Source organism: Nesoenas mayeri, assembly GCF_963082525.1.
Source record: "Nesoenas mayeri genome assembly, chromosome: 1".
Taxonomy (NCBI): domain Eukaryota; kingdom Metazoa; phylum Chordata; class Aves; order Columbiformes; family Columbidae; genus Nesoenas; species Nesoenas mayeri.
This window is the reverse complement of record NC_137541.1, coordinates 172,016,643-172,032,265: the sequence shown is the minus strand read 5'-3', so window position 1 is coordinate 172,032,265 and position 15,623 is coordinate 172,016,643.

Below are 15,623 nucleotides of genomic sequence, written 5' to 3'. Positions count from 1 at the left end.
TGTGTCCCCTCCCAGCTCCTTGTGCACCTGACACAGCATGGCAAGCTGAAAAGTCCTTGACTACTTAATGACAACTAAAATATCAGTGTGTTATCAACATCATTCACATTCTAAATCTGAAACACCACACTATACCAACTATTAGCAAGTGAAAGAGGAATATTTGAAAATGTAATTCATTATTCAGTTTGCTGTTCCTGTGTTTTCACAGCAAGGCTATTTAAAGAGTTGCAGAAAAGTTTCAGAAACTACCTCTCTACTACTTAAAAAAGACTGAACATAAACCTTTGCCTTCTTTAGTGTCATTAGAGTATATTGAGCCCTTTGTAATGAAATTAGTGACAATACACTGTTTAAAAATATGTGGGACATTTAGCTGGACCGACGACATATTGAATGACTGCAGATTTTAAAAACAGCTCTTTGATTTGTAGTCAAAATTATATCTGACTTACTGAAATGATACACTGGTCATTTGACCTATAATGAACTCACTGAGAAAGTTGAAAAACTGTTTTTGAGATTTCCGTGCTACAGCCAAAGATATGAAAGAAGACAATACAAGTTTCTTCTAGAGATGACTAAGTTTTTGCATACGCCCTTTCCTAATCTTGTGACAACATTAAATTCTGTAAGTAAACTACTGGAGAATGCAATTGCTTCATGCAGACTTTGTCTCATCTCATGGATCTAGTAGCACATCTGAGCTCCTAGCTCCAGATATATATTCTGACCACTTTCTTTATGCTGGGGGATGTAGTACATAGCAGCAAGACCCTTCCCCTCTTTTCAGTGTTTTTTTTATATGCAGGAATAAAACTCAGAAATCCATATCAAGAGTAAGACAAGAATTCTGCAAAAGGAGATTGACCCAGATGCTTGGGATCAGGAGGGCAGAGCATGTCACAACACGCACAGCACAGAGGAAGTCACACTAGCATTTTTTTAATAAGTTTTGCAGTTTATAGAGTTTTAAATTGTTTTTTACTCATAGCAATGCATTTTGGCTGCAAATTTATCCATGATAGTTCATAATAAAAATTAAATATCACATTGGAAATATCAACCCAGAACTACTTCCTTGTTGCTAGTTTGTTGTTTTGGTTTGGTTTTTTTCACTTTTTGAGACACTATTAGGCTCAAAATAGATGGTGTCTCTAAGTTTTCATGCTCTATTCCTCTTATAGATTGTTCCTTCTCTATTAATTCAGAGAAAAGCCTACTGGCAGTGTCTGAAATCTTATTGTGTGCTGAATCAATGGCTTTTATGATACTGAATTCAAAACTACCAAGACACATTCAAACACAGAATGTTGCTCATCTTTGCCATATAAATTAATGGGGACTGAACCTTTATGATTTCTTCACGACATCATTTGAGCCTATACTAGTGACTCTATTTGAAAAAAAAACAGTTAAGTGGTGTCTCAGAAGCACCTCAAAAATCAACTTAGGCAGGTGAGAAGCTCTTAACAAACTTTATTCAAACCAGTATTATTTAGAAGAGAACCAACTAGAAACAGGATTTATCCAAAATTATTCAGCATGCCAACAACGTTATAAACCACAGATTTGGATACCATTTAGTTCAATTACTACACAGCTGACTGAGACAAAAGGGATCTCAAAACTCTAGAATGATGATTCAAAATGCACATATTCCCACTTATAAATAGTGAAGACTCTCAAAGATACCCAGAATATATAATCACTTACCAGCAAGGCAAGGTTTCTCAAACCTTGAGGAAATTTCCTTAGATGATGTCCTGGATCTAAGCAGGAAAATCTTTGACTGCAGACCCACTGCTTTGAGGAAGAACAATGCAATGGGGTTCTCCAGCAGGCTCCATTTATACCCTAGTTGAATCTGAGCTATGGTCATTTATGGTGGTGTTTCAGAAACTTCCCTCAGCCAAGGTGTTTCATTGGTCAAGGGCCCTGTCTGTTGACCAAGTGTCATATACGTGACCATAGTGGTCCATCAGCCTAGAGGTTTCTAGTGCTTTCAAGGAGAGGAACATCGAGGGGAAGAGGTGCACCTGCCACAAATGGATATCTAGGTTATCCAATATATGGCAACACAATAATTATTTTCTGGTTGTCCTGCTTTTGTTAAAAACAAGAACAGTTTCTCTTTTAGTGAATTTTCCTTTCAGTTAATTTCTTCTAAGTAGCTGCACTTTTCTGAAGTTGGCTACATATTTTTGTAAACAGCCATAGCAATGGAATGCAAGGTCTCTGATAAGGATGCACACCCCATAAGTGAGAGGGGCAAGGAGAAGCAAACTGAACAGGTGACTAAAACTGAGCGACTAAGTATTCCATCCCATTCACGTCATACTTCATATACAAGTGGGAGGCCACAAGGGTCTCACTCTCTTCGACCATGGCCGGCATGTGGGAAGGATCCTGCCTGCCATCCCTGTTATCTGAGGCCTAGTGACTGACTGAATCCAGTTCCAGTTTGCGGCAGACTGCCAACCAGGACTTACGGGTGCCTGCTCTGCTGCTGCCAGAGCAGCTGGTGCTGAGCTGCCAGGAATTTTAAGATTTGTTTTGTATATTTTTGTATTATTTTCTCTATTTTATTAGTAGCATTAGTAAAACATTTTTGATTTTTTCCAGCTTGCAAGTCCGCTCTTTTTTTGCCTCTCTTTGCCCTCCTGTTGCCTTTCCTTAGTCGGGAGGGGTGTGGGGAGGGAGGGCGAGGTGAGGGAAAAGGGAGAGGGTTAACAAAGCATCTGTCATGGTTTATTGCCGCCCTGCATTAAATAGTGACACTGGGACAAAAAGATATATTGAAGTTCAGGCAGCTTTTCTAGAGAAAGTGTTTTAACAATCCAAAGTAATTGTGACTACATTTGAACTTTTCATTTGAGAGAGGGGCATTAACATCCAAATCCAGTGTCAGGACTACTATCAGAATTTTCTTTCCAAACCATGGGGAAGATATATGCCATCTTTAAAACCAAAGTCCTGGAGCATATTTCTCACCAGCTAAGTCTTTGAAAATACCATGCTTAAATTTTACCACAGCTGATGTTTTGTGGTAAGGCTAATTAACCTCAGATGTCCTGTTATGGCTGTAATGTCAAGAAAAGAAAATCGCAGGTGTGGTCCATGTAGTCTCTTAAGAATTCACAGTAGAACTGAAAATAAAATGTAAAGGTTTTGACAACCAGCCCAGCAACCTACCTGAGAGACTACAGTGTCTTCAGATTATCCTCCTTTATGAAAGGAGGGAAATGTTCACCTGAATTCTGAGCAGAAGTGTTGTAATCAAAATACCAAATTTATTCCATAACCCTAGGCAAATATTGTTGTTCTCCATATTTTATTTTACCTACTTGTATAATAGTACCTACAATAGAAACCTTAGTTTAATAGCATAACATTTTGCAAATATTAAAACATAATATCAGCTTTAAAGAAACACGCATTCAGCTTTCTGTTAGACGAAAACTGATATTCTATCATCATATTTCCAGAAATAGTTGTGTTTAGTGAAGAAACAACTTATCAAGTATGACAGATATTTTAATCAGTTTTCATGATAAAAACTAGTACTGGGACTTTCAATCAGTAGTTCTGCAGGGGATATTTCCTACCTTGTACATGTAATGCATGCCATATGATCGTGTCTCTAATATTCTATGACTACTGTACTGCCTGATATCTCACTGTGCTTTGTTAGATGGAGTGCACTTCAGGGAAGAGGTTAGGATGAGCTCATATTGGATAATAACTTTCCTAGGTCAGGTTCTCACAGAATCACAGAATCGTGGAAGAGTTGGGGTCGGAAGGGACCTCTGTACATCATCTAGTCCAACCCACCCACTAAAGCAGATTCACCTAGAGCAGATCACACAGGAATGTGTCCAGGCGGGTTTTGAATGTCTCCAGAGAAGGAGACTCAACAACCTCTCTGGGCAGCCTGTTCCAGTGCTCTGGCACCCTCAAAGTAAAAGAGTTTCTCCTTATATTTAGATGGAACCTCCTGTGCTTCAGTTCTCCACTCAATTAAGTTAAAATTGTCCTCTTGTCCCCATACCAGGACTGGATGAGATTAATTCCTAGACAATTCCCACTGGGAGGAAATATAGTGAACAAGCTGTCAAACTCCAATCACACTTCAAAGAAAAGAAGGAATATATTTTAGAAATGCATTTATTTAAATTATAGTAGTAAAGAATTCCCCAAAGTTTTTAGCTGAAAAAATATTTTCATATTTGTTTAAAATTTAAGAGCAATGTGTTTATGAGCTAGGATACTTTTCCTCTGTCTTCTGAAATGAATTACATGCTGCAAACTTTAAGCTTTAAAAACATCTATTAAATAAAAGTCTCTATTAAACAAAAGTAAACAGACATTTTATTGTGGCTGTATCTCCCCACAATTTTACCTGTTACTCGATATAATTTCATCATGTCTGTAATGATAAGGTTGAAAAAATAACCTTTATTATACCAGATGGATTCTAATTCTCAAAAATCTCTGATGATGGCACATTCATATTGACATTTATACTGACTCCAGTTATGACAGACTGAAGGTGATGAACAGGCCCATGCAAGAGGTCACCTTGTGTCAAAGCTGGTATACAGTCTGTCAAACAGGGTGAATATAAGGCTGCTAATGAGGAATTAACTAGACAGAATGTGGCCATTTTACTATTTTCATGCAAACCGAACCTGTTAAACAATGCTAATCAGGTGTTTATTAAGTAAAACCATTATGCCAAACTTGGTGCAAATCCTATCATATGTCAAAGAGGTTGTAAAGTATTATTCATCAGATTTAGAGCTGATTAATAAGAGTCATTTAATAGTGAACCTTTCTTTTCTTAGCTTCTAGCTGAGCATATGTACCAAGGTTAAACACATACACGGTTTTAAAAGTAAATTTTCTCTTAAAAAGAAAGAAAATCCTTAACTGCTCCATGAAAGTTCTGATAGTTGAAAAGCTTTCATGAAGAGGATGCTTATTTTCTTTTATTTTCAGATAAAAATATAGCAATAGAATGACATTATAATGTAAAATAAAGGAAAAAAACCTAGGAGGCTATATACATTTTTAGATAGAATACTAATATCTGTCAATATATAGCATAAAAATAAAATCATCCTTACTGCTCACATTCATGTTACTGTCTTTCCTATACTTGCTATTTACACATTATTGCAGCAAAATGGAGGCTACAGAACTATCTTGGCTACAGTGAAACCAAAAAGTTGGTGAACTGTTAGGCCAAATGGAAACACAACTACCAAAATCTGCTCTGTCCATGCCAGGGAGCAATAAATGTAGAAGTATTGAGGTAGTTCTAAATGTTAATGGTATAATGAACAGTGGAAATCTTAAGAGAAAACTAAAATACATGCTACAAACAACAGTAATGTTCAGAAAATCTGGAGGTGGTAGCCAACACCTCTTCAGTAAATACTCACTAAAGCAATGACACTGATGATATTTTAAACTTGTTTTTACAAGTAGGGAGAACATTACAGAGAAATTACTCATAAAATGTCGTATTCATACTTAGTCAGGTATTAGTCTTGCCTAAATTACAAGGCTGAATAAATGCAGAACTGTAGTTAATATTCTAATTTAAAAAAAAAAAAAATAAAAAAGGAGAAAAGGGGAAATTTAGAGAAATATAAATCAACTAGAAAAAAACAGCAAAAGGTGGAGATGGCTCCAAATCATGAGAAAAAGATTGCAATGAAGGTTTTTAAATCTAACTGATGATAAACAATCTATAAAAGGAAATTTCAAGGCTTCTTGGACATTTTACTAAGAATAGAAAACAGAACTGATTACAAAAAAACACAAACTTTTAAGAGATGAGGATACAAAAAGATGAAGAGAGTTGCAAAAGCCAACCTGAATTAAATCAAATTAAACCTTTGAAAAAAGACCCCAATGTTCTATGATAAAGAATATGAAATCAAAAAACGTGGCCACTACGTCAAGAAGATGAGTTAGAACTAAAAGTTAAGTATGGTACAAAGTCAAATGCATTACCTCAGCTTGCAAAAACAGCAGTGATGTGCAACGTGGAGGTAAAGGATTAACTGATGATGTTGAGGGTGGGTATATAACTGCCAAATCTACCTGGACACATTCCAGCCCAGTAAATGTCCCCATGAGGCCCTCTCACACTTTCAAGCCAGAAATAGTACCAGAGTCAGCATGTCATTTGAAATGACAGCAAAACAGAAAATCCTGCCAGTGATGAGATAGAGTGAGCTTTTAAAGTACTGGTCTGGAGTCATGTTGATGTATACTTTGACATACTTTTCAATTGGTACATAAACTAAGAGCTTCTTAATGAAATGTGCCAATGATACAAAGCTGGGAAATATTGATAATATAAGATCAGAATATCATATGTCAAGACATAATGACAGATGGAGTAATGGAAATGTAGTGGAAGGGTTCAAAGTACTTGTGGACTGATAGCAAGAATGACTGCTACAAGCAGTAAACTCATCAGCTTATAAAGCTCACTTACATCACAAAACTCATTGCTTATGGTTTAGCATAAAATAGTTAGCTTTTCTAAAAAGGAGATGAGAGTCAGGACAGGGAAGAGCCAAGGTATTTTCAACTCACTCCAGAGGCTATCCTCTGGCACTGTTACAGAATAAGACCACCAAATTTAGTTCAGCCCATGTTATATATGTTCCTCTATTGCTATCACAGCAGCACTATCAACCACTCTATATCCCTTCTTGAGGTAGCTGACATGTCTAAACTTAGGACGCAGTAAAATAAGCTTTCCAATGAAGACAGAGAATCATTTATTTATATGTATTATACTAGTGAGGATTCTTCTGGAATACTTATTTAACTCACTTTTTTAAAGAACAAACCAAATTATTATTGGCTGAAGTAAAGACCTACTACAAGAAAATACGGAGAGTTTGGCTTCTGTAGTCTAATCAGTTGAGCACAGAAAAATATATATTCTAATTCTGTATATGCAAGCTAATGGAAAAGGATACAAAAACAAGGGGGAGGGGGAAGTTGTTTTAAGATAAAACCTGTCTTTGCCACAAGAACTAGTGAATATGCATTAATTTTAAACAAGATGTATTGGGTTTGCATGGTAAGGTGTTTGTGGCGGAGAGGTGACAGGGGTGGCTTCTAGAAGAAGCTGCTAGAAACTTTCCCAATACAATGTCAGGCAGCTCCAAGACAGACTCACTGCGGACCAAGACGAAGCCCATTGGCAATGGTGGTAGTGTCTCTGGGATAACATATTTAAGAAGGGGGAAAAAAGTGCTGAATGCTGCATAGCAGCATTCAGGAGAGAGGAGTGAGAATACATGACAGAAACAAACTCTGCAGACACCAAGGTCAGTGAAGAAGGAAGGGGAGGAGGTACCTCAGCCACTGGAGCAGAGGCGTGGTGAGGCAGATTGTTCCCCTGCAGCCCATGGAGGTCCACAGTGGAGCAGATATCCAACTGCAGCCCATGGCAGTCCCCATGCAGGTGCGTACACCTGAAGGGGGCTGTGACCCTGTGCTAAGTCCATGCTGGAGCAGGTTTGCTGCTAGGACTTGTGACCTCATGGGAGACCCATGCTGGAACAGTCTGTTCCTGAAGGGCTGCGCCATGTGGAAGAGACCCACACTGCAGTAGTTCATGAAGAACTGCAGCCCACAGTAGGGACTCACACTGGAGAATTTTGTGGAGGACTGTCTCCATGGCAAGGACCCCACGGTGGAGCAGGGGAAGAGTGTGAGGAGGAAGGAGCAACAGAAACAAATGTGTGGTGAACTTACCGCAACCCACATTCCCCCTCTCCCCATGCCACTGTGAGGGGAGGAGCTAGAGAAAATTGGGAGTAAAGTTGACCCCTGGAAGAAGGGAGGGGTGGGGGGAAAGCGCTTCAAGATTGGGTTTTATGTCTTATTACGCTGCTCTGGTTTGATTGGCAATACATTAAATTAATTTCCCAGAGTTAAGATTGCCCATGATGGTAATCAGTGAATGATCTCCCTGTCCTTTTCTCAACCCACGAGCCTCTTGTTATAGATTTGTCTCCTCTATCCAGCTGAGGAGGGGCAGTGATAGAGCAGTTTGGGAGGCACCTGATGTCCAGCCAGGACAAACCCATCACAGAAACTTATTTTCAAAGTTAGGTAAAGATTTTTAGCCTTCAGAAGTGATACAGTCTTCCAAAAGTGACAGAGGGAAGCAAAGTACCAACTGATTTTCAGAAAAAGTTGAATCAATTTATAAATGGGGTTATGTGATCTGATGCCTATAAACACCAGAAGGGCTCAGTAATATACCCACTTCTAATCCTTGACTGTATCTTCCATGCTGTTTTGATAGCTACTTATCAATCAGATTTTCATCTTCCGTTGTTGAGTATATATTTGTCAGCTTAAATATCTACAATGATAACATTTTGTTGTCCATTAAGAATAAGTAAAAAACTAATAGTATCCCACACAATGTCTCTGTCATTTCATGATAGTTAATCAGAAATAAATGTGTGCCATTGTATTTTTTTTAGTATTTATTTTTCCTTGAACTAGTTGGTACATCTCACCAGTATTCACCAGTACTCACTAGAAAAAAGAAAAAAGGATGTGAATAAACTGAAACAAAACTGGAAGCCTAAAAGAATTCTGAATTGCTTTTCAAAGTGCTGGGGATTTTAGGATGAGGAATAAAAAAAAAAAGTAGTTAATGCTTTAGGACTGCAATTTTTGCTGAAATGAAACCTCAAACCATTTTTGCATTTGGAGCTTTGTCCTACAATTTTTGCTGACTTCAGATGTAAATCACTAGCTAAGAATCTGAATACTTTTTCTCAATCAATTCAGATAATCTAAGAACTTTAATTAAGAGGTAATCTAAGGAGTTATATGGGTGTGAGAGGGTGGTATGACTTGACAAACAGGTGTGATGAACACATCTCTTGACCCAACACAGTCTTTTTAACAGATACCAAATCAACAAGAATGTTTGGATTTCAGAAGCAGACGAAGATAATTATTTTTACACATTTTCACGTAATGCCTATGTTTTATACTTATTATGATTCCAATCTGAGGAAACAATTTGTCAGAAAGGTGGGAGAAAACATGGAGTATAAATTGCTTCTTTAAGCATATGCAGTTAAAAGAAAACTTCATGACAGCATAACAATAATACGCTTATTTTAATATTTAATTTACTATAAAATTTAGATGTATTCTAAAAGTCTGATGTGATGTGCACTTATTGTTTCATTCTGACATATTGAAAAGAAAGATTCATGAACAAAAGGTTATACAGAGTAATAGATGAAAATTTCCTTCAATTTTTTTCCCAAAGAGAGACAGTCAACACAGCTATTTTAGAAGAACGGGACCAGTCACTTGTGCTGAGTAAGCAAACCAATGACCCACTGAAGTCATGCTGTACTGGGAGGAACAGAAGCAGACGAACAGCTGCATGCAAGCTCATCCGTTTTGTCACTTATTGTGCTTATTATGTTTTAAGTACTTCCCATCTAACACAGACTAGAAACATGAACAGGAAATGCTACCATACAACAACAGATAGTGGTTTATATCCAAATTTTCTCATAGCAGCTTTTTTATCTGTCTCAACTGTTAGTGCCCGTGATTCTCCATCTTGGAAAAACAGAAGGAATGATTGTTTACAGATAATCTTAAAATGTTGTAAGACAATTGCAAATGTATTTTTATGATTATAAGAAAAATGCAAGTGACATGATCTGTAGGTCAGATCTTTCTAAAGAAAGAACGCTTTAGTGCTAAAATGAGTTTATTAATCAACAGGGAAGGGTAAATGACAAATTCTCTGACATTTAAGGATATGAGTGCCTCAGGACTGGAGTATGCCTCAGTTCCAAAGAGCTGTGTGAAGCAAATCCAGAAGTGTCAGATAGTGAAGCCATAAATTAGTGCCATTTATAATGAACATTCATATTTTCAAAGTTCTGTACAAATATTGACAGAGTAATCAGACTACAATTTATAACTAGTGTATATTTTGTTTCTTAATAGAAGTTGAGTTATTTAAGTGGGATAACATCTTTTTATATGATTTAACATTCCTTTTAGGCTCAAAGTTTGTAAAGGCAAACAGTACCTGGTAATTTCTAAGGGAGTGAATATGATACAGTTACGAACAGGTAATCTGTAATCAGTGCAATTGTATAATTATTTATTTTTCTTAAATTTAATACTTCTACCTTGGTATTATTGTCAGAAATTACAGAAGAATACAATCAATATGCAGTGGAGAAGTGCACTAATCTACAATTTTCCATCTACTGAAGGAAAAGCCCATTTCTTCACAACTCTTTTTTTCTTTTTAATTTACATTTTCTGAAAAGGCATCTCATAGTGCAGTTATTAATGTAGATAATAAATTCTAAAAAAAAAAATTGGACTCTGGCCAAATCCATCAGGTTCCTCTTCCAAAAGGTAACTTCCCATAGTCCATCCCTGATGACAGTGCCTTGAATATCTTTAACTTTTCCATCAGAACCATTTAGTGTAACTATTGCTTCTCCACATCTTGAACATCACTACCATTGTCAGAACCAGGCAAACAAATTTATGATGATGTTCCTGGGAATAAGGAACTAATGCAAAAGGGATTTCTCTGTAGTTCTTCATTAACATTTTATTCATTACAACAAGGGAGTTATAAGAGTTTCCTTTTACGCAAATTAGGTCACAGGATAAAAAATATACAGCATGGAAACACAGTGTATTACTACATAGAACAAAAGATCTGGTTAATAAATTATGATAATGGAATTAGTCTACTGCTAATGCTGAAAGGCACATTTAAATATTGTGAAATTTACTTGGAGAAGGAAAAGCTCTTGCATGTATTCATAAATTGTTTTTCTCCTTTGTGCCTCAATTTCTGTAGTTCTTTTTTATGTCATTTCCCTCTGAGGGAATGTACATATCCTACTTTAAACATTTGTTTCTGTTTGTTAAAAGGCAAAGACACACTCTAAGTGGATAAAAGACAAAGTTGGTTGTTTTTTTTTTTAAAAAACTTCCTCTTGTTTTTCAAATGAATATTTTAACTAACATCAGAGATATCCAGGATCAGATTCATTTTTGAAATCGTAGTGTGTAGAGTATGAGAACAAAAATGAATAAATCTAATAAAAAAAAAAAATCCTTAAACATTGATGCCAAGAAGATAATAATTAAGGAAACATGTGGCCCTTGCCATAGATAACTATTATCATAAAAGTTAATATTTTGTTGTTGTTGTTGTTGTTTTTTAATTTAAGGGATTTGTTTTGTTTGTTTGTTTTAGCTTGAATTTACTTCTAACATTTCTATTAGAAAAATAGGTTAAATGCAGACCTGGTTTAAGTAGTCCAACCCTATTGCGCTACTTAATTTGCAACTATGTCATTAATTCAGTGATTACCTTTAACTCTATTCATTATATTAACATAATTCCTTTTTTGTTCCTTTTGTTCAACTTTTGGTGGGAAAATAAGGGAAGATTATCCACTTCCTCCAAAGTCAACTGATCAATCTTAATCATGTTTCTAGGAATGTCAATACCCATGTCAGATGAGGGCATACCTCTTGTTGAAAGACAAAGAGCAGGTATTTATGAAATTTAATGAAATATAACAAGGGAAAGTGTAGAGTATTGTATCTGGGTAGGAACAACCCCAGGTTCCTGTATAAGTTGGGGAATGACCCATTAGAGAGCAGTGTAAGTGAAAGAGACCTGGGTGTCCTGGTGAACAGCAGCATGACCATGAGCCAGCACTGTGCCCTTGTGGCCAGGAAGGCCAATGGCATCCTGGGGTGTATTAGAAGGGGGATGGTTAGTAGGTCGAAAGAGGTTCTCCTTCCCCTCTACTCTGCCCTGGTGAGACCACATCTGGAATATTGTGTCCAGTTCTGGGCCTCTCAGTTCAAGAAGGACAGGGAACTGCTGGAGAGGGTCCAGCGTAGGGCAACAAAGATGATTAAGGGAGTGGAGCATCTCCCTTATGAGGAAAGGGTGAGGCAGCTAGGTCTCTTGAGCATGGAGAAGAGGAGACTGAGGGTTGACCTCATTAGTGTTTACAAATATATAAAGGGTGAGTGTCATGAGGATGGCCAAGGTCTTCTTGGCGACAGCCAACAGTAGGACAAGGGGTAATGGGTTCAAACTGGAACACAAGAGGTTCCACTTAAATTTGAGAAGAAACAACTTCTCAGTGAAGGTAACAGAACACTGGAACAGGCTGCCCAGGGAGTTTGTGGAGTCTCCTTCTCTGGAGACATTCAAAACCTACCTGGACACATTCCTGCGCAGCCTCATCTAGGTGTTCCTGCTCCGGCAGGGGGATTGGACTAGATGATCTTTTGAGGTCCCTTCCAATCTCTAACATTCTGTGATTCTGTGATTATCAGAGTAATATTTTACACAGAACAATTTCTTCTCTAAAATCACAATTTCTCTTCTATTACTGATAATACTGGGATTAAGAGTAGGTAAAAAGGAAACCAAGCCATGAGCAAGTTCCCTTGTTTACTTTTTTAAAAATATTACTAAAAAATTGTATATGTATGGATCCTCTCACTGCCAATGTTTAAGATAATTTTTAAAGATAAACTGAAAAGGAACATTGTCAGTGTAAATTCCAAAGTGTCTTTCAAAAATTCTTAAGGAATAAAGGAGGAACTTTGAAATGGAACACCCTTGATGGTATTTCATACCATGTAATTTCACTTCTTCTAAATCATTGATTCCTTTTTACAGTCCACTAATCTGCCCTTTACGTTAGTATACTTACAGCTACATCTGTAAATGGATCTACAGATCTCCTTGCCACTTTATTTGTCAAAATCAAAAATGTAGATCAGTTGCTAAGTCAGGAGCCCATGTTTCAGAGGTTTCTTGGTTGCATATGTCTACAGTATGCCCTGCAGTGCCATACAGGTGTTAGTGCTGCTCAGACTTGGTATAATGTGACACCTTGAAGATTAAAGCTGGGTGCCAGAAGTATTGCAGTTACCTTAATGTGACCTTCACACTAAGAGCTACCCTGGCACAGGTGAATTGTTTCCATGCCAAAACCTCTTTCACATGGAGTCAAATTAAATAGAAAATATCGTCCTATGTACCATAGTGTAGGCTTATTCCGGAGAATAAGTCTTTGCTAGCTACAGGAAAAGGTAACCTTTGTTATTCTGTTCCTTTTATTCCCACTCGAATTTCACTGTGAGCTGGAATACCCAAACAGCAGTTAAATCCTTGCTCTACTGCTGGAAATCAGCTGTATGAAGTCCTTTGTCCTGAATGTGAAGTCTGAGAAAATGTTTTCAATATTTCTTCTTCCCTAAGCCTTCATACTTTGCTCCCAGTTTTCCAGATACCTATAAAGACAGTACATCTAAAGTAAATATTTATACATAATAATTATTATTATTCAATACCTAGTGGAAAATTCAACAAATAATTCTCTATTACAAAATATACCCCCATTAGGAGCACAACTTAGCAAAGCATAAAGGAACTCTGAGAGCAAAGATCACTGATTCAAGACCAATCAAAGTTTTCTGAGCAAGCCTATGTACACGTTAGAGCAACCCTTGCTTGAGTCTACACTGAAATACTGGCACATATAGAGTAGGAAAACCAAACAGGAACTGACATTGCCAGGAGTCCAGGGAAGATAATTTCCCTAGGAAGAACTTGTCCTGAATATTTTTTTCAAAAGTGCTAGGCATTAGCATTGTATTAATAGACTTCTTATTTAGTTATTTAAGTCATAACAGACTTTTTTAAAAAAAAATCTGGTGTGTGTGTGCTAGATTTATACTAAAATCTGCAAAGCTACCACTAATTTCAATGGTGAAAACATTGGCCTTTACCATTTTACAAAATTTGATGGCACCAGTAAAATTACTATCTATTTTTATATTGAATTGCTTTTCTAGGAACTCAGTTTAGCTGAAAATACTTTTCTTATCTAAGTGCCAATTTAATCCTTTAGAGGCAGTACAAGTATCAACCCTTCATTAGACTGCTTTTCAGGAGACAAAGAAAATTTAGAAATTATTGAGGTTTTGAATGGCATTACTTTTGTTCTAAAATGAGCACTAACTGCTGTAAAACCATACTAGCTTAGTAGTCTGTTCTAATAAATAACTGTGTCTAGAAGCGTTCGTTTTCTGGCTATGAGGTCACTTGTTTGATGTGTCTGACTGACATACTCACTTTTAAATTCCCTTATGTTCTAAACCACAGCAGCCAAACGTCCAAAGCGGCTGTTCTGAACTATTCCTGACCTGTGCTAGCTCCCAGGGAGCAGCACACACTTGTGTCAGTGGTCGGGAAGGCTCTAGGCCCTGTGGTGACAACTTCCCAATGCATTTACTATAGGGCCCAAACAGAGATAATATTCCTCTGACCCACTGCCCACAAACAGGGAAAACAGAATCATAGAATCATTTTGGTTGGAAGTGACCCTCAGGGTCATCAAGTCCAGCCATAACCTAACTCTAGCACTAAGCCATGTCCCTAAGAACCTCATCTAAATGCCTTTTAAACACCTCCAGGGATGGTGACTCCACCACTTCTCTGGGTAGTCTGTTCCAATGACTGACAACCATTTTGGTGGAGAGGTTTTTTTTAATATCCAATCTAAACCTCTCCTGGTGCATCTTGAGGCCATTTCCTCTTGTCCTATCACTTGGTACTTAGGAGAAGAGACCAGCACCCTCTGTACTTTTTGTGATAAATATGCTCAGTAATGGCAACCAGAGCTGTGTTGGCTGTTAGATGATCTGTCTTCCTGAAAGGAAAGCTGGGAAGGTAAGTACCAGGCGTAGATCTGTGGACTTTGCAAGAACAAACTTCGAACTCTTTAAACAAGTGCTAGGAGATCCTTGGGGAAGCTGTTGGGAGAGAGAAGAAAGACAATGACAGCTTATTGATTTCAAAAGAAAATGTGTTGAGAGCTCAGGAACAAACTACCCCCATTGTGCAGGAAGACTGGGAATTTTGGCCAAAGGCCAAATTCGCTAGGAAAGGAGTTCCTCAATTAACTTAATGCAGCAGGTTACCTGTAGCAGTTGAGGCACCTCCACCCTTGGAGCCAGCCAAGGACCTGACCTGATGTGGTGTTGGTGGTAGTTCTGCTTTAAGCTTGAGGCTGGACTAGATGGTAGCACCTGGCAGAAAATGCATTTAAGAAAGGGTAAAATGCCATCAGGTGAGGAATACATTAACTCTTCCTAAGAACAAACCAATACAAATAATATCAGAAGAATTACCTTTCAGAGACTATTTTTCTTACCACTTGAGCCAATATCCTCACAGGTATTTAAGCCCCTTACTGTAGCTGAACAATAAAGAGTTAAGTGCCTATGTAACTTTGAACATTTTTTAAATTAGTTCTTTAGTAATATGTCATCCTCAGATGGAGGCGTAATAGGTGAAACCCATCATAAGTATGCATATTAAATCTGTTTGTCCACAAAATGATTCATCACAGATTAACTTGTCTTTCATTTTGCTTCATAGTAGGTGTGACCTTCTTACATTCACTGGGATATGACTTAAAGAACTGCAATTTGTAGGTGGAAAAGAATACTGTATTCAATATCTT